The 23,506-nt window shown below is 45.1% G+C and overlaps 1 protein-coding gene across 2 annotated transcripts in view; it reads left to right on the top strand.

The window, feature by feature from the left end:
• The window catches only part of SLC6A9 (solute carrier family 6 member 9), a 732,913-nt gene that overhangs the window by 344,174 nt on the left and 365,233 nt on the right, over positions 1–23,506 (top strand). The gene's annotated exons all lie outside the window — the stretch shown is intronic.

Raw genomic sequence — 23,506 nt, 5'->3', positions numbered from 1 at the left:
TGCTCACGCGCTCCTGCTCTCTCTCGTGGTCCTGCACTCTCTCGCATCTTCGCTCTCTCTCTCGCGCTCCTGCTTGCTCTCGCTCTCTCGCTCAGACATTGCCCATCCGTTGGGGTGACTCCGGTCACTCTTGCCCGCAATATACTTGGAATAGCCCGAGCACATATTGATTCTCTCATGTAACCAGACTTTACTTCTATGTGTACAATCTAGCAATCGCCGACGCATCTATCACCCGCGTGCACACCTTCTCGTGTTCTGCACTCGATTTAACTAAAACGTATCTTGCTCTCTGCTTGCACTGCACCTGTTTCTGGTCAATGCACCCTAAGCAGATTAAGGTCCTTCTGTCGCTTGACGGAACGCGGGCGTGGGGTTTGCGCTTTGGGTGATGAGCTGGCACAGTATAAAAAACAAATAATACCACACTGACGTCATGCATCTCTTCTAGGCAGGTGGAAAGGGTGAGGATTGCACTCCAAACGTCAAACTGACATCACCCCACAGCCTCCCCCCGCCTATCCAAGATGATCATGGAAAGGTGCAGCCTGAATGCACTTGGAAAAACTGCAGAATCGTCGTAAGACCTATTTGCTGTTATCTACTCTGTCAACTGTACTATATTCACTTACTCCGCCTGTGCAGACTAATATATCGTTCAGAAATTCAAGAGCTCTGTTTATTCCCCTTGTTCCTCCCTCCTTGAGCGCTTTGAAACACTTGCTTTGTGTATAAGCGCTTTACAAATAAACATTACCATACCATGCCAGCAGTGCTGCTGCCTAAAATCTCTCCTTGGCGCACCCTCAAGAAGAATGCTGGTACCTTCGTCACACTCTGGCCATCCAGCAGACACCAAAGAGAAACCACAAATCAGCACGGCTCGCCACTGATTCATCACTGATCGATCGCCCGATAATCCCTAGTCTCATAATCCTGTTATGTCTTTAGAAAAAGCCATAGCAAATCGTGTGGGTGATCTTTTAAAAAAAAGGATGTAATAGGCACATGATTATGCAACTGTAATTATGGGTATTGAAGAATATTCTTTTAAAAGACGCTTCGCTGTGTGCTTATGAAGGGCGACCCACATTTGGCTCCTGGAGGATGTTCTGTTGAAAAGTCAGCGTTCCCAAGCCTCCTGGAGTACTAGTATCGACGCCAGTGCATACATTACCACATCTGCTGTTTCAAAGATGGTTATTAGGGACTCAAGAACCATAACCCATTAAAGTGAGGAGACCTCCAGTGTGTCCTTTCTTAGGCCACTTCTCGGACAGGCTGAGGTTCGGAAGGATGTGTTTTCAGGCTCTGGATTGGGTCAGTATAACACGATTGTAATTCTCTAGTAGGAAGCCCAGGACAGCCAACAGCAGCAGGATGGCTAATCGCATTTAGAAAATGGCGCCGTTCTCTCCATTCCCTCTGGGCATGAGCTTGGGAGGCTCTCGGCAACAAGCCTCTTGTAAAGTCAATGCCTAAACAATCTTAGGGGAAGACTTGACGTTATCGATAAGGACCTGTTTTCCCCCCAGTGGGACGCCCACCTCGAATGTGTCCTGCTAGACTCTGGGAGGAGTGCCCTACCCGACTTTCTTCATATATGACATTATCAGTTTCATTTGGAGCTACCCAAATCCAGTCCTGGTACTAACTTTGCACTCTGTTGCTTATATTTCTGGATTTCCCCTTTATGAACCCAGGACTACAGGTCCCAGAATGCAAATTCAAAACCAGGACTGGATTAGTGTCTCCCAAAAGGAATGGATCATGTTGGCATGTGTGTTTCTTTGGAAAAACGAGATACTACAGGCCTCCCAGATGAAAATCGTTCTTAGTTTTTGATAATGTTTTATCTTTCGGTCAGGCATACTTACGCTTTAAAATTGTACATGATTTTCTTAATAGTGTGGTTCTTCGTGTTCTTAATGTTTAAATTGTTTCTGAGCAGTTACTCTGTGCTGAGATACCTGTTTGGTTCGTATGCAGTATAGAAATAAAAATAAAAAAATCCCTTTTATGAATGCTGTACCCTCCTACTGTGGCATGACTGCAGAGGATTGTGGAGCTCATGATGTACCACCACGCGTTTTCTCTGCCGGGTTTTTAAAATGTTCTCTATTCAGTGGTGCTAAAGCTTCAACTATTATCTAAATCTACTGCATTGAAGAACAGGTAGGAGGCTGATGGGATATGAAGAGGGAAACAAAGCTTGTAGATGTTTGGTTATTTACGCTTTTAGATGTTTGATTATTTACACTTGTAGATGTTTGGTTATTTACGCTTGTAGATGTTTGATTATTTACGCTTCTAGATGTTTGGTTATTTACGCTTTTAGATGTTTGATTATTTACACTTGTAGATGTTTGATTATTTACGCTTGTAGATGTTTGGTTATTTACCCATCCATTGAATCCCTATGGCCATTCCCACCTACTTTCTGCCCCTCTCCACCCAAAACACATCCTCCCGAGATCTTTTTGAGTTGACTTTATCTAGCAGTAATATCAATATTTGTGCTTGAACTACCTGCCAGTCTTATCGGCCAATTGCCGCTTTAATTGGTTCTATAAATGTGCTACTAGTTTAATAGTAATGTCTTAACTAAATGTGCCTTCAGCCCTTTGATTTATAAGCAGCATGAGTGCCCTTCACTAAAGTCCTGTTAAAAACAAGCGTTCGCAAAGACAAATGGTTTTGCCTTTTGTATATGGGCATTTGCTAGGCACAGCTATTGTATGTCCCGGTACTTGTGGGATTTTGCAGCTGCCACCGTTAATGGCCAGTTAGTACCATTACTGCATTATTTGGCAAATGCCTATCCCATCTCTACACAAAACACATTGCCAATGCTTGTTTTCTCCTTTGTTGATTTGCGGTGCGGAGGGGGAACTTGTATATTTTATGCTGTATACAGTTCCCGCATTCTTCCACGCTACACCATTAGTGCTGGTAGACGTAGGAAATGCATGGGGTGTACAAGCAAAACTGCGGGGAGCAGTGGGGAAGCAAGCATACACAACATACAATCATGATTGGGTAGCTTTCGCCTGCAGGGTGTATTCCACCTCTGAGCTCAGAGCGACAACTTTGACAACTCGCGCTCATTGTCTTTCCGATGCCACTCGGAATCCCTTTGTGGATTTATGATCAAAAGCTGCCAATCCAATATTTTATTTATGCCACTCGGCAATGATTTATTTGGTCTCCAGTGGGTCACCAGGGCATAGCGTGCCATAGAGCTGGAACCCTATTTAAATGTACGATCACAGTGTGGCAGTGCTACTTATCCCACACCCTGTACTCCTGCTCCTGTAGGTGTCTGAGCATCATCCGGTGTTTGAATGGATTTTTTATGTTTTTTGTATTTATCACCAAAGTGTATGCATGGAATCGCTGTGTATTTATTCACCAGCATCTACATACTTGCAAGCTCTTCTGCGAGTGTTATCCTTTTCCTATACATTCTCCTGGAATTTGCGTGGCCCAAATGGTGGTGCATGTAGGCTTGCCTTGCTACAAAGCAGCCCAAATGTTTCAGTCTCTTGACTTCTAAATTGCTAATGCACCAATCATTACGCAGAGAGGCATAAGTTAAGATACTGTATGTGTTCAGATGCCCCCTGCATTGTAACGCTATTTTGGGAGACCGCGCTCAACATAGGGAGTTCCCTGCCAATTAAACAAGACCACCATAGATCATTTATTTGTTCGATTCATTATGCACTATCCATGACACAAATATAGAGCCATGTGTATCCCTCCCCCTGTGCCAACCATGAGCCAAGAAACAGGCTGGCATGTAGACTGAATATATATTCATTTAATGTATATGTTCAATTAATAATGTTCTCAACTGGATACATATGCCACACCATCTCTGTGGCACCAAACACAACTTCACCAATAAACCAGTAAATAATGCTTGAAAACATTTATATTAACAACAAAGCACTGTTTCAAATTTTAAAACAGGGCACACGTTACATGTGCAATGCTAGATACATGGGGTTTCTTTGCACACCTGCAAAATGCTTGCCATTTGATGAAACAGATCTGTAAAAATGCATGTGGCAAATAGCACCCCATTTCCTTTTCACCCAAAAGCAATGCAAAAATCGTTCTGCTATTCTGGTCACTTAATCACTCTCAGGAGAGAGTGTATATTGTTCAATGGAAAATATATTCATTTCTTCCCCTAGTACCAAAGACCCATGCATCAGTGATATGCAGCACCCCTCTGTTTAAAGGCCGAGTATAGGGTGTGGGAACAGTTTAGGAATTTCGTTTGTGGCAAAGGGAACCCCTTTGTTTAAATACAATGTTTAAGGAGTGGTGACAATTGGGATTTTCGTTTTGGGATACGTATACCTTTTGTTTAAAATCAATTATTGGGAAGGGCTATCAGTTGGGAATTTCTTTTTAGGGAAGGACACCCATTTTCATTAGAGAAGTTGGGGGTGAACAGGAAAAATCAAGGCACCCCAATTACTTTAAATGACTATAATGGCTTTTCCTGCTAGGGAAGAGGTTGGGGTTTCGAATTCTTCCAAAGCCTCCTGCCTCAATCTATTTGGTAATTAATTAAATTAACGTTCAGTCAAATGTGCAAAGGGTCTACACAATTTGTCCCCACCCACTATTAAGCGATTAATATTAAGACAAGCAGATTCCCCCCCCCCCCCAAACTTAATTTTGTTTTGGGCAAGTTACGTGTATGTAATTTCTGAGTTTGGTGCACAGGAATGTCAGCCAGGTTCCTGGACCCTCTCTGGTAGGAAAACTGGGATCTGGTCCTGATACTTAAGTCAAAGGCAGACAAAAGCTTCCCCTTTCTTTTTGGCTCTCCTCAGCTGTAGGCTTCCCAATGCTGCCCTCCTGAGCAGGGTTAAATCTCCAGCTTTCAAAAGTGGCACCTGATAATTTTTAGGCAGACTTCCTGGCAAGGTTGAATTCAGCCACTCTCCTTCAGCTTTTCCACCAGGTGATTTTAGCCAAGTGTCCCCGTAAGATTTGAGTTCCTGTCTCCGGATTATTATTTTTTAGGCAGCTCTCCTGATGGACACATTCTGCTGTCCTGATCCTCCCTTTGCATAGAGCAAGTGCTTTTAATGTATAAGCCACCCATACATACAATTAGAAGGTTCCAGCTTATTGGTGCTAACCTTCCCATTGGTGAATCATTATCTCTTCCACCTCCCAAGAGCCAACCCCTCCCTGCGGATAGTCTATGGGATTTCTTTGATTGAAATTAAGAGGTACACACCTATCATTTGCATTTTTTTAACATTACCGCATTTTCCTAAAATAAATCCCTACAAGGCAAATGTTCATAACTTACTGATAAATGCCATAATATTTAGATATTAATATTCCTCTCCTCATGACGGATCAGTAGAGGTTATTTTCAATTTGTCACGCTACAGTACGGGCATGCTATGGTTTTCCACACTTTATTCAAACACTAACTTAGATGGGAATATGAAATGTCATAATCAAAGTTCTCCTCAACTTTCAAGTTTCCAACATTTTCAGGGCAGCTAGAAACAACTTTTTTAATGTAACGAAAAAACCTTAAATGAACTCGGAATGAAAGTCAGATTAATTCCACTGCCTGCATATTGGCTGTAAAATGAGATCTACCACAACCCCGTAAGTTTCTCGGTCTCTAAATTATTAAATAATCTAACATTTGCAATGAAAGTCATGGCCCACATAATTAACACATATATACTACTTAGCTTCACATCACAGTTCCCATTTCTTGGTTTCATTTAATTTCCTTGAAACCATGTGATTCAGAGTCTGCAGACTGCAGTGTTGACATAGTCTGCAATTAATCAATTAGCTCTCCTCTGTCCATGGCTAATGGTCATTCGATTGCTCCTGCCATAGACCAGGCCTGTGTAAAGTCCTTTAATCATTGTCTACACATTCTCCCTGACAACTGGCTCACATCCAGAATCAAAACTCGCCATGCTGTATTTTCCTGAACTCAGTAGAAATGTGCCTGTGGGACCTGAAAGAAAATGGCCTTCTCAATGGCCACATTTATTTTTTCCCACTTAACAATTCTAGCTAAGATTCCTTGAAATAACTATGTATTTTACCATCATGGTTAAATGTTCTTTTTAATCTATAAGAGTCCCAGCTCACTTCCGGGTTTCTCTCTGAATGCAATCTCCTACCGCCAACCAAATCAGAGATTTTCGGGCATCTTCATTTAGTGTTCCCCCATCGATTGTGTGTTTAGTCATGTCTCAAAAAATGTATAAGAACTATAACAGGGCTGGACTTCAAGATTTACTACATATAGCCATTCTCATTGGGTGGGACACCACTGTCTTCAATCTGTGGCACAGCCTCAGTTTAACCCAAATAAGTGAAGTTGGTGAAGTAATCCTAGTCAGAAAGTAAAGACAGAGCTGGAGACTAAGTAGGGACTACAGTGTGGCAGCATACAGGGGACTGTTCTGATAAGGTAGACCCAATAGCCTTTATCTGTTTTTAATATGTAGAATATTCTGTGATGATCCATAATCCCAGTTAACCTTTAAAGACCTTGCATTTGGGTCTAGAAACTAAGTAGAGAGCCAGTCCCTCCTCCCCCATATATAGCATCTCCACTTATCTACCGTACCAAATGGTTGTTATCTATTGCACTTCCATTAATTTACCACACAAAACAGAGGAGATCTATAGCACTTCCACTAATTTACCAAATGACTCGGAAGATATCTATTTCACTTCCACTAGTCTACAAGACAAAACAAAGGTGAACTATAGCACGTCCATTAATCTACAAGACGAAACTGAAATGATCTGCAGATGACATTTGAACTGGAATACAAGCATACACAACACACTTAGTACTAAACCGCAGGGGACAAATGGGATCCTGCAGACAGGGACCTTTCTGAACCTCATATTGAGCACTCCCGGTTTGCAAGATCAGTTTAGGTGCAAAGGTTATTTCACTTAAAGCCATGGAAAGATGGTGACTGCACACAGTTGGGTCACAGTTACTGCAGCATGGGTGTTTCTCTTGATCGTCTGACAATTATTCCACAAAGCAAGGTGCAATCTATAGCTGTTGACGTTCCTGAAGGAAACCCGGGTGAGCGGTCGTCTTTGAAATTTTCTGACCTAGTGCTAGTTTAGCCGGTTTATATGAGTGTAAGAGGCTGGGTATCACAAAAGAAGTCACCTGTACCCTTGGTGTCGTCAAAAAGCAATTTTGAAATTGTTTTTTGTGATAGACTGTGCTTTCAGTATGAACCCATTTTCACAGTAGTTTGGTAAACATATATATGTTATTTCAACAGATCAATCTTGCTCTTAGTAAAGAATGCAGCAAAGGACATTATGTTTCATTAGTTGTGACAATATTCTTTTCTTGTACAAATGAGACTGGAAAATATAAGACATTAGTCTCTACACAACCATGTAATAAGTAAAGCCTTATAGTACAATTAGGCCAACAAGTGTTTCAATCAATTAATGAGCTTCCTCAGGTATAAAAAACTTGATTTATACTCTTAGTATCCAAAGCAAGTTTTAACACATTTCCACAAAAAGTGTGCTTGTTGAACCATGATGGGCTGTGGCCACTGTTGTCTTTGGTAGTTGCTCATCTGATCTATATCTATCATCCATGTTATGAGGAACTTTGAGTTTTATTTTTATTTTCTTGAAAACTATTGGTTCTGAGTGTGCCTTGTAGCCCTCTTTGTTATATTCCAGCTCCTCGGGTGTAGTGTTTTCTTTTTTTAATTATTTTTGTTAATTTTAGGTAAACTGTTTTTCAATGTCCTTTTCAAATTCATGTCTGCAATTCGTATTCATGAACTATATCACATTGGTGATTTTTAAAAATGTCTATTCTATTGGATCTTGCGGTTAAGCCTTCTGGAGTGTTACCCAGTGAACCTGTTGCTTCCTTTCTCGAGTGTCAAGAAGTGATCTCACGGGTGAACTATACCTCTGTCCCCAAGCACCAGTCAGGGAGAAACAACAGCACTCCCTAACGAGTTATTGGGGCCACAAGTGGGACTGGAACTGGAGCACCGGATCCAAGCAGCTAAAGGAAAATGAGGACAATGTTGATCCCAAAATCAAGCGGAGAACTGAACAGTAAAGCGCCAGGAGGAAAACCTGCCTTGCGTGGACACCAGCAGCGTGTCAAAGGAAGAAGGGATCCAGGGATCGAATGAAGCGACTCTCCCCCCCGAGGAGAAGAGGAAGTAGCTAATGATCACGTAATCCCACAATTGATGTTCAAAAGGACAAAAGTTCACAAATGTTCAAAGTCAATATTCCACGAGAGGCACAAGTCCAATGGCGGAGTCCCAGAGTAAATCCAAGAGAAGAACCAAGTTGAAGAAAGAGTCCAAACCACCAAAACATAGGGTGATTCAAGCCAATCCAAAAAAGCAGAAGCCAAGGACAAAAAAGCCAAACAAAGTCACAAAGCTAAAATGTCAGCAATCCAGCATAACGAGGTCAAGGGTCAGAACACAGGAAGCAGAGTAACAATGTTGACAAGGAGGGGACAAATCAGTATGCCACTCAGAGAAACTTTGAGAACAGTGGTCGAAGTGGGCGGGAACGGTTGGGAGCGGTGCACCCCTACTTTTTCTTTATTAAGTTTTACTTTTCCTATACTTTAATTTTAAAAAGAAACCGTTCTGCAATGGTTTAGTTTTAAAATATAAGTGTACGAAGAAGTTGAAACTTGCACTTTCGGTGCACTGCACTGAACATTCCATTAAACAGCAAGCACGCATGTGTTTGGGGGTGTGTATTGCACATGTGAGTGGGCATGGCGATGGAGTTTGTAGGTAGCGGGGCAGGCCAGTAGGGAACATACTTCCAATTCTTCTTTTCATATACTTCGACCACTGGTTGAGAAGCGCTATGGAAAAATCCGCGGAGTCTTTTACGTAGTGCCTCTTGGTTGAGGAATCACGTGAGTGGTATGGGTCGCGTGAGAGGGGAAACAATGTTCTCGCAATCAAGCGTCCAGGAGGCACCATGGCAACCTCCATGTGCGCTGTGGAGGATGCCGTGCAGGAGAGAAGAGTGAGCATATGGGCCTTTCGGTATCCTGCATGCAATGGATAGCGATGCAGAATAACTCTGACACCAAATAATCGAACCAACTCAGAAAGATGGCAAAGGATATGTTTTAATATCAATGATCTAAAACAGGGAGTTACAACAGAGATCAACGGACGTTCGCTCGAGCTCTCAATTAATTTCACACAAAAACAGACGTGACCTCGTAATACTTGGCAAATGAGAAAAAGCTACGAGGGATTGTGATACGTTCAAGGGGAAAATCTAAGTATACTTTCTATACAGGGCGGGAATGTGATTGGATATCTACTGTCAGGTGGACAATCTATGCCTACCTCTAAAACATGTAATTGTCAACACTATTAAGTACACAGTATATCATTGACTCTCAAACTATATGGCCCTTCTTTACGGCCCGCTAAAATTAGTTGGCATGCTCGTGCCATGTGTGGAACATTCGGTTCACTTAGCAGCATTGAAGTTCAGACGCAGGTGCCAGGAGGTGGACTTGACTTTACCTCCCCACCCAATTAGCCCTTCATCTCTCATCACCCAAGCCTTCTGCCATGCAGATTGTCTTTGAACTCGGCCTTGCAAAGTATCCTTGTCTGTGGGAATATATGGGAGTGCGAGCACGCACTATTGTTGTTCTAGGACTCCATGCCCAACTCTATTTCCATCCTTGTTTCATGTGGCAAGAGACCACAATTTGGACCATTTTGAAGCATTTAAATGTCTTAAATTAATAAAACTTGGCACGCTTGGTGTTCTTTCTTTACTCCTTAACAAGGGATGATTCTCACGTTCAGCGCCTTCAAGAATAGATAACCGGCCTTGGCTTGCTTCTGTTTGACACCAGGCCAGACAGCCTCATCATTCATGTCCACGATCTCAGCTCATTTATGCTGATACACAGTTCTCAGCCTTTCTTCTCCAAGGGTCCTGGCTTACTAATTTTCTGACACCAATGTCCAGTTTCTATACAATGGCGGCTTCGCCTGCAGTCTATTCACTACGTATAGCCAGCTTCTATTATCACATAATCTACTTGCGTTACAGCATCTGTAAAGTCATTGAATGGCTTGTATTTTCTGCAATACTTCGCATGCATGCAATCTTCTTTTCTACATATTAAAGTTGACTGGATTCTTAACTTTGTCATCAGTTTCTGTATGATCCATACTTTCTCTTCAGCCAGTATTCTCTGGGCGTCACTCCCGTCTCTTGTGACATCACCGGCTCCTCTTTCACTCTTTTTCATATTGTTTGTTTGTTTATTCATTTGGTAATGTGCACTGAACTCTTGTGTAGCTGGGCGCAACAGTACAAGTAGGCTTAAAGCTTAGTTACAGGGCATAACTCATTCATATACATAAGTATACATACATACAGGGAATATATAATATTGACACCACCGGTTGCAGTAGAGTGGCGGCAGGTGCTTACATATTAAGTAATGCATAGGCAGATACGATAGGTGCGGTCAAGCGTGTCTGATAGAAAGGGAGGGTTACAGTCTGGGAGTAGGTAAGGCAAGTTATGAGTCATAAGCCATTTGAGAACATTGTGTCTAAATTTGGGGTAGGGTTGTTCCAGTCTGAGGTCATGTGGGAGCGTGTTCCAAGATTGTGCTGCTTTAACTGGGAAACTGGTTACCCCATCCGAAGTACGTATGAATCTGGGGATCTCAAGAATGAAGGCATTGGCAGATCTCATGTTCCTTCGCGGAGTTCCACCCTCAGATTATCATCCCTTCAGGGATACATTTAATAGGGTTTTCTCAGAGGATATCCTCTCTCAAATACTTGCTGCGGAAGTGCACACAGGCAGGTGTCGAGCATGGCACAATCTCAGGCTTCCAACATATGGGAGGTCAGGTGGAGGGACTTCCTGCAGAGGCATTTACCTGCTCCTCTACAGGAGGGAATGACCGAGACCGCAGGATAATGGTGCAGGAACCCTGTGGCGCCCCGGCAGACCCTGCGGGTGATGTGAGGGGGGGAAAAAGACGCAACCCGGATCCAAATCGGAGAGGCACAGAGAGGAGGGGCGTGACTCAGAACCCGGGGCAGCCGTGAGTACATGACATTGATGTTCGGTGGACCTTAAACTTTCACAGCCAATTTCAAAATGACAATCTATGAATTGTCTTTATTGGTATTGGGTGGGAGGGCACATTCCATCATACTGACTCAATTATGCAAGACTCAGTTTCAACTAACCCTGGGTGGTAAACTCTGGAACATCCACATTGCTGCCTGTTTAGACAGGCCATGCTTTCCCTGAAGATCCTTTAGAATCCATAGCATATACAATAGGTGTCTGCAGTGGAATTTTGTCATCGGAGTTAGGGGGTTGCTGCTCTTGGCTAGTGCAGACATGGAGAGGGAAGGGATTTGAATGTGTGTTACATTAGAGGTGGTTGAAGGAGAGGTAGAATGACTATAGGTTGTTTACTTTTTAAATGCATACATTAATATATAGACACAAACATATGTTGTGACTAGGCTGGAGATTGTATTCAGTGTCTCTGAGTGTGAAACATTGTGCCAATTTACCCTCTAAGTGGCCTGAGGCAGACTGACCATAACATATATAGTGCTTCATACAGGATTCCTACCACTTCTAAAGTACTGTAATGTGTTATTGTTGCCAAATTTAATGGTATTCAATGAGTTTGGCAATCTAAGAAGGATAAAGTTCTGAGTCGAACCAGTCAAGGGATTCCAACTTGGAAAACATAAACTGGCCCATTGTGAGGATTTCGACCATCCGCACGGGGAGTGTGCACTCACCTGTGCTTTTTTATTTTTAAAATGAAAATGAACGATGGGAGATCAACCTCCAAAAAAATGTTGTGGGGCACAAATGCTTAGTCGAGTATGCTCGAAGGACACAGCCTACAGGCACCGCCCTCCACTGTCATGTTCAGCTGGAATGTGACAGCCACGGGCACAATAAAGCATCTCACGAAGGGGGAAGGCAACACCTTCCACTGGCCATGGGCAGCCTAATTAAAATATCAAAGGTTCACTGGACTTGCCTTTGTATTGTCCAAACTGCTGGTGGCAGTGTATACTAATAGGAGTTAATTGGAACATGCCAGCCTCTGGCTTGATCGCAGAATGGACAAGAGGAAGGCAGGACTAACACCTCTTGGATATGCAATGTGTCAACTTTAAACTAGTTCCCACCCCTCTGTATAAAGGACAGTGAATGGCATGTCTGGGTCCACTATTTAATGTAGACAACCCCTGCAGATCGGACCCCTTTCGGAGGGATGAAGTATGTGATTTGAGGGAGACGGAAGTCTGTTCTTAACATAAACTTTAAGAGCGACCTGAGCTTTGATCAAGAGCCACAGAGTGCTCTGTTAACTAGAGAGACACTTTGATTGACAACAGACAGGATGATGGGTGGGATTTAGGAGTACATGTTGTCACATCTAACCTTTCAAAGTAACGTTGCAAAGTACTCTGAACCTGACCTCGCGCATAACCGAAGATTGTTGGTAGGGACCCGAGATTGGTTAATTAAGGTAGACATAGCCTCCACCAATCACTGGGGCCCATTTGGCTTTAAAAGAGGGATGAGCTCTTCACTTAGCAGATCTGATGATTCTAAAAGGAGTAAGAAGGACTCATTTGGAACCTAGCTGAAGGTACATTCTGCCTTACATCTTCCGCCAGTGAGGGAAGGCCTGGATTTCCAAGAGGTGAGCAATATCCTGCCCCTAAACATCTCCCAACGAATAGAGGGAGATACCGGACTCAGAGGACCCATCCAGCAGCTCCAGAACTGGTACCCGGCCACCACACAGTGTGCCCTGCTAGGTTTTTTAAACAAGCATCCTAGGTGAGAAGTGCCAGAGAGTATCTTAACAAAGGACAAGGCTGTTGCCTGCAAATACTCTCCTCAGCTTTGGGCCCTCCACCTAAAAGGACGACACAAGCCCTGCGAAAAAGCTAGGAGGAGTGCCATAACAAGTATCAACCAGCGTCCAGCTTTTAAGGACATTTTCGAGTTAGTCAAGCTCTCGAATCACAGCCGGCTGTGCCACTGACTGTTGGCAAGCTGCAGTCACTAAAGCTGTCCGAGACGCCTCGACTAGCGTTCCAGATCTGCCGGACAGCACAGTCACAATGATTCTTGACCCTGAGCTGGCGTGTAAACCAGCTTGCAGCTGTCCATCCAACCTCGCTTACCGAACTGCCTGCTGCCTGATACCCTCAGCTGTCTCCCATCTTGAACTCTGTCGCAGGAGTTGCAAAACGTCCTAGAACCGACTCAACGCTGTTGAGCATCAAGATCATCTCAAGCACAAGGTACATTGTGGTTCAGTCTGCCTGGTCCTTCTCTGAATGCCCCTAGTGACATTTACGACCCCTTGCTCCCTTGCTGCTGAAACCAAAAAACCTTGAACAGTTAAGACTGATTGCTTTACCGACTACCCTCCTTTCAGTATCCAGAGTGCATCCCTTTTCATCGTGAAACAGTCTGTCCTCTGTGTTCCTTTACAGGGTGGGTTGTATTTTGAAGTGTGCTAGAAATGTCTGTTCTAATAATAATAATAAAGTAGATATGTTATACAACTTGACTGGACAGTCCCTTTTATCATTGGGTGATAATTGTATTTTCACTGTGTTGTAACTAGCCAACGATCCACGACCTTCCAGAGATAAGCCTGCCGTTCCGTCCACGTTACCAGAATTGGACAAGGATGTCTTATAATTTACTTGTGTTTCCAATCTGTCCGGATCCCTTCTGGTGTACTAGAATTGTGGGGCTGATTGATTGTTTAGAAACCGATATTCATCCTTGAACCACTGGTGCCTCGGAAGTTGATTCGTCACACCCATGTCGGACGTGAACATTTAACCGATAGATTACCCAGGTGGGCTATAGAAACCACTGTTTCGATAATGGGGAGTCTAATGGATTTTGTCTACAGCCTTAGTGCAGAGGGTAACGTGGAAACCCAACAGTCCTGTTTATTACACCGGTCTCATTACATTTGCTAAATCGAGGTATACATATCAGGGGCTCTGAGTTGTGCTAAACTTGGGACACCTTTGGGGGGAAACAAGAATGGATGAATAGAATATTTTAAACACATTGTGAGCTCAGCGTTCATGCGCCTCTTTACTTCAGCCCAAGTGCATATTGGGTAATTGTGCCCTCTGAAATAAGCCCATCAATAAACTAGCTCCTGGCTTCCCTTTTATGATGGCCGAGAGAGTGGTAGTTACTCCACTAATGACGAGAGGCTGGTTGCCCTGGGAACCAGTCGAAGCACAGTCACTCTAAGGAGACCAGCAGAATAGCGCTCTGCTAGAGAGCACAGTCACTACAAGGAGACCAGCAGAGTAGCACTCTGCTAGAGAGCACAGTCACTCCAAGGAGACCAGCAGAGTAGCACTCTGCTAGAGAGCACAGTCACTACAAGGAGACCAGCAGAGTAGCACTCTGCTAGAGAGCACAGTCACTCCAAGGAGACCAGCAGAATAGCACTCTGCTAGAGAGCACAGTCACTCCAAGGAGACCAGCAGAATAGCACTCTGCTAGATAGCACAGTCACTTATAGAGTCCAGCAAAATAGTACTCTGCAAGAAAGCATAGTCACTTGAGGAGGCCGGCAGAATGGTGCTCGTCTAGAGAGAACAGTCACTGACCAGCAGAATAGAACTCTGCTAGAGAGAACAGTCACTACAAGGAGACCAGCAGAATAGCACTCTGCAAGAGAGCATAGTGACTTGAGGAGACCAGTAGAATAGGACTCTGCTAGAGAGCACAGTCACTACAAGGAGACCAGCAGAGTAGCACTCTGCTAGAGAGCACAGTCACTACAAGGAGACCAGCAGAGTAGCACTCTGCTAGAGAGCACAGTCACTACAAGGAGACCAGCAGAATAGCACTCTGCTAGAGAGCACAGTCACTACAAGGAGACCAGCAGAATAGCACTCTGCTAGAGAGCACAGTCACTACAAGGAGACCAGCAGAGTAGCACTCTGCTAGAGAGCACAGTCACTACAAGGAGACCAGCAGAATAGCACTCTGCTAGAGAGCACAGTCACTACAAGGAGACCAGCAGAATAGCACTCTGCTAGAGAGCACAGTCACTACAAGGAGACCAGCAGAATAGCACTCTGCTAGAAAGAACAGTCACTCGAGGAGACCAGGAAAATAGTGCTCTGCTAGAGAGCACTGTCCGTAGGGAAGACCAGCAGAATAGTACTCCACTAGAGAGCACAGTCACTCGAGGAGAAAAGCAGAATAGTACTCTGCTAGAGAGCGCAGTCAGTAGGGGAGACCAGCAGAATAGTGCTCCTCTAGAGAGCACAGTCACTCCAAGGAGACCAGTAGAATAGTACTTTGCTAGAGAGCACAGTCATTAAGGGAGCCCAGTAGAGTGGTAGATCTGAAGAATTGCCTCAAGAACCGAGGCAAGTGGGGCATTGACATGAATGGGCAAGCGAGGCGAGGGGCCTTTGTAACCCGCCAGCACAGCCTGAAGTCGTTCCGAGTGTTGAGAGCCGTTCACCTACTACCATGGAACGGTGCCTCTCAAACGGTCCCCATACGAGTTTAGTGGTCCCCATAAGAGTTTAGTGGTCCCCATACGAATTTAGTGGTAGTGCTGAAGCATGTCGAATTATACTTTCGTTTCTGAAACTCTTTATTTCTTCCGACTTCTGTGTGGAGTAATGAACTCCACGCGAATGCATTACTGCGTGCGCTGCTACCACATGCCACCCACGCGAATGCATTACTGCGTGCGCTGCTACCACATGCCACCTACGCGAATGCATTACTGCGTGCGCTGCTACCACATGCCACCTACGCGAATGCATAACTGTGTGCGCTGCTACCACATGCCACCTACGCGAATGCATCCACCTACACGAATGCATTCCTGCGTGCGCTGCTACCACATGCCACCTACGCGAATGCATTCCTGCGTGCGCTGCTACCACATGCCACCTATGCGAATGCATTCCTGCGTGCGCTGCTACCACATGCTACCTACGCGAATGCATCCACCTACACGAATGCATTCCTGCGTGCGCTGCTACCACATGCCACCTACGCGAATGCATTACTGCAGGCGCTGCTACCACATGCCACCCTCGCGAATGCACTACTGCGTGCGCTGCTACCACATGCCACCTACGTGAATGCATTACTGCGTGCGCTGCTACCACATGCCACCTACGCGAATGCATCCACCTACACGAATGCATTCCTGCGTGCGCTGCTACCTCATGCCACCTACGCGAATGCATTACTGCAGGCGCTACTACCACATGCCACCCTCGAGAATGCATTACTGCGTGCGCTGCTACCACATGCCACCTACGCGAATGCATCCACCTACGCGAATGCATTCCTGCGTGCGCTGCTACCACATGCCACCTACGCGAATGCATTCCTGCGTGCGCTGCTACCACATGCCACTTACGCGAATGCATTCCTGCGTGCGCTGCTACCACATGCCACCTAGGCGAATGCATTACTGCAGGCGCTACTACCACATGCCACCCTCGCGAATGCATTACTTCGTGCGCTGCTACCACATGCCACCTACGTGAATGCATTACTGCGTGCGCTGCTACCACATGCCACCTACGCGAATGCATTCCTGCGTGCGCTGCTACCACATGCCACCTACGCGAATGCATTCCTGCGTGCGCTGCTACCACATACGCGAATGCATTCCTGCGTGCGCTGCTACCACATGCCACCTACGCGAATGCATCCACCTACGCGAATGCATTCCTGCGTGCGCTGCTACCACATGCCACCTACGCGAATGCATTCCTGCGTGCGCTGCTACCACATGCCACCTACGCGAATGCATTACTGCAGGCGCTGCTGCCACATGCCACCTACGCGAATGCATTACTGCAGCCGCTGCTACCACATGCCACCAGTTCAATCATTTGGGACTCTGAAATGTGGAATATAACGGAAGTCTGCATGATTCTGATTCATGCAAAACCTTCCCGTTATCTCCTCATTACCACATGCTGTAACGGTAAACGAGTTTAGCGGTATTACAAAGACTAATACCGCCAAACCAGCAAAGATGCCCAAAGTCTACATGACCATCTTTGGACCTGCGAGTGCAATTTTTTTTTTATCGTTGCAAGGTCTTCATCGCCCCGTTAAGCCAGTGCACACCCCCTTTGTAGTTTTTGGTTGTTTTTTAATGAAACACTGAAAGGGCTATTTTATGCCACATGCACTATTTTAATAACATTTGATTTCTGTTCACATTTGAGTAAATATACACATGTATTTATATTCGTCTTTCCGACATTTTTACCTGTCACCTTTCTTATGGGAACTAGTGAGGTGGCTCAGCAGGTTAAATGCTCGTTGCTGTGATCAGTGTTTGAGCTGCAGGTCGCAGGTCCAACTTGACAAGGCCAACTCAGTCTTTCATCCTTCTGAAGTCAATAAATGAGTATCAATTTTGATTGGGTAATAATAGTAATGTATGTAAACATGTCCTATTTAAAGCGCTTTAGATTGAAGCGCTATACACCAAAAACACATTATTTTTATTCTTATAGTGATATAGGTACAGAACGTTTTAAATTCCTATCTTTGGACCGCAGCTTCTTTAACTCTTTTCTGTGTTACTTTGCGTGTGTCCGATTCCTTCCAACGCTATTTGTGGAAATGAGGCTAGAGTTCAGCCTTGCTACTTAGAGGTGAGCCAACAGGAGGACTAAACGCAGGAGTTCGACTTGGTCACTTTGTGAATAGTTACGCCGCTAAACCGCAAGCCATTCTCCCGGTGCGCCCTGTGACGCTGAGAGCAGTTCGTGGCATTGAGCTTTAGTTGGCAGCTATGAACTTGTCACTGGCGGGGTCCAACATATGTCTGAAGTAGAGGCATTATTATCCACTGGGGGGGAATCAAGTGCCAGTCTATTATGCAAGTCTATGCAAAACTCGTCCTTAAGGGGTTAATGCTGGTCCTCTTCCTCAGTAACTGCATGGCTCCCAAGGCCTTTTGGAAGATCTTCAATGAGGATGCCTTCCCTCCCTGCACTTTTTTCGTGTCTATTTACTATTTATGGACTATTGAGAAGCGCATCGATTTTTGTTAATGAACCCGTTGCCTGATGGCCATCTCTTGCCCTTGACCTTTGACCCTCAGGCTGGCAATCCACTGGAAACGGGCATTAGTTAAAGACCCATTAATATCGCTCGTCGCATATCTCAGATTGTGCGCGCGGGGCGTGAAGCAATCGATCAGGTAGCCATTTATTTTATAGACGTATGAAATGTTGAGACCGGTTACTATTATCTGCGACCTTCACAAAAGCTTAAATCGGCATTGCAGGATCTATGAGCAGCATAACATACATACGGGCTAAAAAGGGTGTACGCTGACATTTCGAAATGAAAAATGACTGCGTTTTTTGGTATTTAAATGCGGGGGTGGGACCCGCTCCCCCTCGATCCCCCACCTTAGCTATTTCCTTTAGCCCCCCTCCCCCCCACCCCCATATTTCTTAATGTCCCCAAATTTGGAGAAATAACAGCAAAAAAGATGCGGTCATTTCTCCTTTCGAAATGTTTCTGCCGATTTTTTTTTTTTAATTTTTTTATTCCCTGTGGATACCGCTAAAAAACATTGTAGCAAGAACTCTACTCCAGTGGTGCGCTCAGTAAGGTTTGCGGCTGGCAGAATCCAAACAAAGCACACCCTCTTGCTCGTCACAGGATATTCGCAAAGAAACTATTAGTGATCCAAGCCTCCAAGCCCTGCACATACCAGGCACCTCCGGGCGCGTGCCTTTGGTAAAAGCATTTTATTTGTATTTATTTATTTATAACATTTTTGTAACGCCCAAACCCAAGGGTATACCTGCGTGTAGTACATTAGCATAAACATAAGCTATACAACAGAGACGGGCAATAGACATGATTAAGCAGTAGAATAATCGGTGTTGGTCGTCTTTATCAAACAACCAAGTTTTTACGAGTCCTTTGAGGACGATATCTGACTGTTGATTTCTAAATGCCAGTGGAAGGGTGTTCCAGAGGGAGGGAGCAGTGACACAAAAGCGAACACTTCCCGCTCTTTTGCTCTTGAAGCGCGGGGTAATCGGCAGGATGCTGGAGCTGCAACGTACAGAGGGTACTGTGAGATTTTGCGAGATGCAGTCGTTGAGGTAAAGAGGAAAGAATTCAACACACGCCTTTGATGGGTAGCCAGTGCGCTTCTCGTCTGACTGGTGAACTGTGATCAGAACGCTTAAGTCCCAGCACGACTCGCAATGCTTTGTTTTGCATCAATTCTAATTTGTTTAGAATGACAGCAGAGGTGTCTGACAGGAGCACATTACAATAGTCACGTTTTGGGAGGATGAGTGCTTGTGCGAGCATGAGGCTGTTGCTTGGTGAGAGGAATTTCCTGTTCAGGGCAATGAGTCTGGCTGTGTAGGCCGTGGCGGAGGCTAAGGCAATAATGTGCCCGGTCATGGCAAGTTCGGCATCCAGGTGGACCCCCAAATGTTTTTACGTGTTTCAGGGCCGGTATGGATGTGCCATCAATGCATAGTCGCGAAGGCAGGATTCAGGTTTTTTAGACGGTAAAGGGAGCCAACAATGAGGAGCTCTATTTTGCTGTTGTATAAGCATAAGTTATGGTTGGCCATCCAGTTTTGGATAGTGTTGTACGCTGTACTGATAGCAGCGGCATCTCGGGAATAGTCACCCAAGATGGGGATGAGTATTTGGGTTTCATCTGAGAAGTTTGTGTAGATAATCGCCTGTGAATCCAGGAGTTGGAACAGAGGCTTTGTGTATGTATTGTATAGTGTGGGAGATAAGCAGGAACATTGTGGTTCATGGGAGCCTACTCAGAGCTGATATGATAGGTTATTTATAACGCAAATAATACCCAGAGGTTTCTAAGCGCGGACCTGGTGATCGAACCTGTGTTGCTTGTGTCGTCTTGCTTCCAAGGCGAGCATGTTGCCACTCAGCTATCCTCCCGAGACTATTAGCTATCCTCCCGAAATCCCTCGTCCGCACATGCTCGCAGCAAAATATCATGACTATCTCGCACACACGGTGGTTATTGTGTTTGGTAGAAATGGAGGTGTGTAGTGTCTTGTATCCCTTCCCTGTTTGTATGTTAGCCTGTAGCTGTGATGTCAGAGGAAGTGTGGAATGTATGCCTATGAGTGAAGGTTCCTGGCACTAGGTCACTGTAGCGATAACTTGGTGGTGGGGGACCGGTGGGTCTTCTGCTCATGAGAAATACTTGAACTATATGTATCCAAGACCTGAATACATGGACTAAATGTACCTACACCTGAAGTGTGATGAATCAACTCCCGGGGTACCAGTGGTCCAGGGGTGAATATCTGTTTCTAACCCATCAATCAGCCCCACACCTCTAGTAGACCAGAAGGGATCCGAACAGATTGGATTAACACGCAAATTGTAAATGTCCTTGTCCAATTTTGTTAACTTGGATGGGCCGGCTGGTTATCGCTGCAAGGTTGTGGATTGTTGGTTAGTTGTAACACAGTGAAAATATAATTATTACCCAAAGATAAAAAAAAGACTGTCCAGTCAAAGTTGTATAAAAAAATATCGAATTTATTAACATCACACCAGGCCGGTCTTGCAACACTATGAAATACACCCCACTGAAAGGGAGGCATGTTATCAAAGTTTGACACTGGCACAAGAGTTACACATTTTAAAACCCTTTATTATCTTTTTGGGTTTTGGAATAACTCCTACTCTGCCCTATAACTGAGATGGGAGTAGTCTCTACCATCAAATAATAAAGAAAACACAGTCCTTGTCAGTCTCTGTCAAATTAAAATGATATGAAATGATGGGTTATTTATAACGCGCTTAATACCCAGAGGTTTCTAAGTGCGGCCCCGGGGATCGAACTTGTGTTGCTCCGTGTCGTCTTGCTTCCAAAGCGAGCATGTTTCCGCTGAGCTATCCTCCCAAGACAATGGCCTATACTAACACAACCTAATGCCTGCCTTATCTCTTACACAAAACGTGTAAAGGGGAATGTATATGCAAAGAAAAGTCAGTCTCCTAACATAAAGGATCAAGGTAACTGAGTCAGTTCTCCTCCCCATGTTGGACAGCATGGAGTAAGGCGGCACCTGTAAACAGGGTGACACACTCTGGCTCAACAATATCAACAAAAGCAGTTCCAAACGTGGATCGAGGTCCGCCTGGTCTTCCAAGTTAGTCACTTATTCCTGTGTTACAAAAGTTCTTTCACATTTCAACAAAAAGCTCATGTAGGTCTTCCTCAATTGGGCTCGGACCTCTCAATCACAACACTTGCAGAGCTTCCCTCCCCCAAGCTTAATTCACATTCGTTAGGGGTTCCATTCTCCTAACTTATCACACTTCCAGTCTCCCTCAGTCAGGCTCGGACCTTTTATTAATGATGTCAAAGACTTTTGAATGTACAAGGCTTTTACCATATACCTCCGCAGGACCAAGCCAACCCACCAGCACTTGGGGTACCAGCTTGAGTGCTGCTAGCGAGTGGAATATTCCAGAAGGGTACAAGCGTGCCAACTAATTATAGAGGGCCACATAACAGAGAGCCCTATAGTTTGAGGGCCAATGAAACGTCATGTATTTTCATGATGCAGAAGATGACTTGCATTAGGGGTGGGCATAGCTGTCCACTGGACCTTAGAGACCCACTCACGATCCTATACCCCATAGAAGGTATACTTGGATGTTCCCTTTAAGCATATCACAAACCCCCCTAGGTTTTGCTTATTTTGCCACGTAGTATGACGTCAGTGATGATGAGGTTTTGCCATAAAAGAATGCTTTTTTTAGGCAATGTATTGAGAGAGAATACTTGTGCGGCATCCGTTGATGTCCGTTGTACTCCCCATTTTAGACAATTGCAATTAAAAACAGTTCTGTTTTGCCAACTTCCAGAGTCGGTCTGATTATTGATGTGAGAGTAAAATCTGCATCCCCATCCATCTCAGATACTGTTACCTCAAAATAAAAAAGGGCCTATGGGTTCACACCGGCTGTACCCGTTCCTTTCTTGTCTCTGCGGATTTGATTCACAAGTCAAGGTTACTGTGCTTACCTTGCACTTGCCCCAGTTGGCCGTATTTGTATTTCTCTATTTATTCTTTTATCCTGTGTACTGCACTGCCCCCCCCTCGCTCTTTTACCTTTCCCCCTTCCTATGCACTTGCACGATCTGAATGACACTGGGCCTAGTAAGATTGTTGTCTGTCTTCCCTCTGTCCCCCCCCCCTGCCCCGTTGCACCTTGATACACTTGGGTATAGGCGCGTTATAAATGCCTTATATCATATCATATCATTATCATAAGGTTAATAACACAGGCTTAGACTCGCCTCTCCATTTCTTTCTGTGTGTTGCAACTAACCAACGATACACAAACTTGTGGAGATAAGCCTGCAGTTCCGTCCACGTTACCAAAATTGGACAAGGCGGTTGCATTCCAATCTGTTTGGATCCCTTCTGGTGTACTAGAGGTGTGGGGTTGATTGATGGTTTAGAAACCGATATTCATCCATGGACCACTGGTGCCCCGGAAGTTGATTTAATCACAGGCGCTTATCGGGGCCAGTGGTAGAAGTGTACGGGTCAAAGTGGCGGAACTGTGGTCTCACCAGGAGAGCGGGTAGGCGGAAGCATAGTACAACATGTGATATGTTTTGTGGCCTGGGCATTGCAGTAGGGCAAGTGATTAGTAACTAGGGTTCCTATTACAACTTCACACTTGCACAGGGACAAATCCTCTGTATAGAAATGTGAGTATGGTCGTAAAAAGTAGAGGAATGGTAAACAGAAAAAAAATGTGGAACACGGCTCCCCACCGTTCCCACTCACTTCGATCACTTATGAGGGCCGAGTATAGAAGGGCTGCAGTGGGAGTAGGGGCGCAAATAAGTGGATGGATTGATCTTACTTTGTACCAAGTTGAAGGACAGGGAGTGGGCCTTTAAAAGTTTCCATGGAAGGATATGAAAGTCCATATTGTCGAATGCCGCCACGTGTCCTAGGCGAGTCAAGAAGAGACAGACATGTGGATGTGTGTGTTTGTGGGGGGTGGAGGGGATGGGAGTAGAGGGGGTGCCACCTAGGCGCAGGAAACCATCCCGCCCCCGGATAGGCAAATGCTCCAGTGCAGAAAAGTGAGTACTCCACAGGAAGCACAGACCTGAACTGCAAGCGCAGGACAGGGCATGTTCTTGCGGAAGGGGGATGGGGGCGGAGGGGGGGGTGTGGGGCTGGACAGGGTAGGAGGCTAGATGTGGGAAAGAGGGGCCACACGGTGGGGGCGCGGGGTCTCCTTACAGTGGGGGCTCTGGGTGGCGGGGTGGAGCGCAGGGGGGGGGGGGTGTATTTTGCCGCCG

This window comes from Ambystoma mexicanum, chromosome 1q (assembly GCF_040938575.1).
Source record: "Ambystoma mexicanum isolate Mex_15411 chromosome 1q, UKY_AmexF1_1, whole genome shotgun sequence".
In the NCBI taxonomy this organism is placed as follows: Eukaryota; Metazoa; Chordata; class Amphibia; order Caudata; family Ambystomatidae; genus Ambystoma; species Ambystoma mexicanum.
The sequence above is the reverse complement of the archived record's forward strand: the minus strand, read 5'-3'. Positions and strand labels throughout refer to the sequence as shown.